Consider the following 3,565-nt stretch of genomic DNA (forward strand, 5'->3'; position numbering starts at 1 on the left):
TCTGTCCCACTGCTGTGGATCAGAATCGGATATCCTGATATGAAGAAACGGTACCGAGACTGTCAATGCGGTCCACGATGCAGCTCAAAGCCTCAGTGCCACCTGCTCACTGTTCGCTCTGCTTCACCTTAACGTCACTACCAGCCAGTTCACACTGCTGCTGAAGGAATCTGGGCTGGAGGTGAGCGGCTGTGAATTACTGCAGTGCTCACTGCACTGCAGTAATTCTACTGTGAATTACTGCACTGCACAGTAATTCACTGAATTACTGTGAATTACTGCACTGCAGTAATTCACAGTAGAGGGGCTATTGGGGGATTCCAAGAAGATTCCAGGTAGATTCCAGAGAAGTGTAGCAGAGCAGCTCTTCATGCAGGGATGCCTGAAGTAATATGGGGCCTTACACAGAGTCATGATTTAGCTCCCTGACCCCTGCCCTCCTAAGAACATCATCATCACTATCTGTGGTTAAGTGGATCCGAGAGAAGGTCCAGTGAGAGTTACTTTGACCAATTAGCAGAATTACTGTCAGCAGAGTTGCTGTTTCTGCTGCTGACAGAGCTGGAATTGATCTGTCAGCAGAATTGCTAAAAGCAATTGCGAAAAGCAGAGTTGCTTTTAGCAATTGCTTTTAGCAATTCTGCTGACAGATCAATTCCAGCTCTGTCAGCAGCAGAAACAGCAACATTATGAAAACATGGACTATATTTGCTTTACACTGGATATGGTGACAATGATATAGAATGATCAGATTCAATATTCTGATTCTTGATTAATATGGGTTGTTGCTTTGTTGTATGGCATTTTAAGATATTGTTCAATGTGCCCCTTTTTTTACTTTGAGCCCCTCCAAAGGTCTCTGCACGGCCTCGCTCTGTAAAATGTAATGCAAGCCACATGAATTAAGCAGCTTTTCTGAGACACAAATTAAACATAGTTTCACTTTTGTTTTCAGTTTCTCCTACAGATTTGCCATTTCCTGTAAAAACTGTGAGCAGGAGAAGAGTAAAGGAAAACAATGGATATAAATCTAAGAAAACCTTTGAGTCATCAAGTCAAGCATTGCTATTACTTATTGTGTGTGAAACACATACCCCACTAATTATATTATGCATCAAGCTGTTTTATGTAATTTATAGGTTATGTGCATTAAGTAAAGCGTGAAAAAAGCACTAAAAAGTTATTAAAAACTAAAACAAGATAGTGTCAGTTTCACTTAGATTTTGACCATAGGACTATAAAATGCTTGTGATCTCTAAAGCTACAATGTCAACCCAAGCAAGATCCTCGTGGAAAATCAGAGAAAATATAGATTGAGTGTTTCTTTTTTAAAAAAGGTTTTGTTGGCTCAAGTGGCCTCCATTTGAAAGTAGTTTTGACAGGAAAGAGGGTCATGAGAGAGAGGGAAGACACACGGCAAATGCCACCAGGCTGGGAATCGAGCCAGCGACCACTGGCATGAGGACCCAGGCCTCAATGCATGAGCTGTGCTCACACAGCACCCCCGGATTGAGTGTTTCTGATAGAAAATAGCTACCAATAAAAACATGCAAACAAGTAAAAATTTAAATTGCACTCCTTGTTTGAAGCCAGAGCTGGAGCTGAACGACATGATCCTCTCTATAATAAGGGAAGAGCTGCAGGCCACACTGTCCAGGCATGAGAAATAATGTGAGGTTACATGTTGTCACCTAGAAACTGCTGCAGATGGTAAAGCAGAACTAATGAGCATTTCTTCTTTTTTTTCCTTTATTTTCCTAATAATTGAGGTTAAGCTCCTCGTAGTGATGTAATTCAGCTGTGACCTCAGTATCTCACTCGGTTTAAAAAAAAAAAAATTCTCCTGATGTTTATAAACACAATGAAACTGGACCCATAATCCAAGCGCTTTATTCAAAAAATAAGGATCAAATTGTCAATTTATGGTAGTAATAAAACTGCAGAATTTTCAGAAATCAGACTGGAAATTCTGTTGTGTAAAATAAAATGTAATGAAAGCAACAGGAATGAAGCAGTTTGTCTGAAGTGGAGGGACAAAGCTGAGACATAATCCAGAACATAATTTATATAATAATTAACAGAACCGTGCAGTGATCCATGAAGTTGTTTTACATTAACTGTGTTCAGTTTCTCCCACAGAGCTGCCATTTCCTGTAAAAGCAGTGAGGAGGGGGAGAGTCAGGTGGAAACCTGGATATAAATCGAAGAAAACCTTCGAGACATGAAAGTTAAACAGTATTTTTTATTATTATACATTTAATATGCATGAAATACACATCCCACTGATTGTTTTATGCATCATGTTGTTTTATTTCATTTATGTTCACCAAGTAAAGCATGAAAAAAAAAAGCACTAAAAATCTTGTAAAAAGCCTGGACAGAAAGATCCAATCAAACTTCAGTTTCAGTTTCATGTTGGCTGTATAAAAGGGAAGCTCAGCATCCAAAGTGTATTTATTACTTCACTGCAGCTGGAGTGTTACACCGATCTCTCTGGTCATGGACAGTACAGGCAAGACCCCAACTATGGTAACTGGTAAGTCACATTAACTACATAATGAGTTTCTCATGATGTATGAAATATCTATAAACAAAAACATGTAAACACACTCTAAGAAATGAAATGTTTAATTTATTTAACCATTTTATAAAAACTGGTTTCACTAAACCTAGTTAATTAAATCTAAGTGAGTATTACACACTTACTTTCTGCATAATAATTTAAGACAAATTCAGTTCAGTAAATCCAGCACGTTAGATTTAGTTCATATGGCTCAGTGCTGTGAAGTTATCTCTACAATGTGCTAATAGAATTTACTTTTGCCAGTTTAGTTCAGTTAATTCAACATTATTGAGTTCTTGGACTTTGTTGACTAAAATTAATAATTTAAGTTAAATAACCTAGTGAAGTGGAACCAGTTGACATAACTCAGTTAAATAATTCAAATATTAAAATTGTTTGTTTCATTTGATTAATTAAACAAATCTAATCCACTAAAATGTATCTTAAAAAGTCAGATTTAAGGACAGCAAAGTCAAACACAGAAATTATTTGATTATTTAATATAGTTAAGAGCAGTCATGGGATGAAACAAAGCACAAGTACAATACAGTACATTTACGAAGTACATAAGGCTGTTGATGCACCAAAACCCTTCATCAGAATATTCTTTCAGAAACGCATGCCTGCCCAAAATTACATCCCCTCTCGCGGGAGCGCGCATCGCTCTGTTCTCTCGCATATTGACGAGAAACCGGACTGAAATATGACCGAAGAGGACATTTTAAAGATATTTGTAACATTATCACGTTTCTTAACCATGTAATCCCTAAAATGGTGGGCTTTATTTCGCAAATTACTTGAAATAAATACGGTTTTTACACCTTTATTGACACATATGAGTCGAACTTTTTTTCAGTCCGTCTCTGTTGAAAACGTTCTCCGCAAATGGTTTGAAATTCTCAGCTTTGTCTTTTGATACCATAACAGCTTAAAAGCATTACAAAACAGAGGCCCAATATGTAGAACATTTTACATCATGCTTAACTTTCTAGTCTGTTAATG

This window comes from Poecilia formosa, unplaced genomic scaffold (genome assembly GCF_000485575.1).
Source record: "Poecilia formosa unplaced genomic scaffold, Poecilia_formosa-5.1.2 Scaffold391, whole genome shotgun sequence".
NCBI classification, from domain to species: domain Eukaryota; kingdom Metazoa; phylum Chordata; class Actinopteri; order Cyprinodontiformes; family Poeciliidae; genus Poecilia; species Poecilia formosa.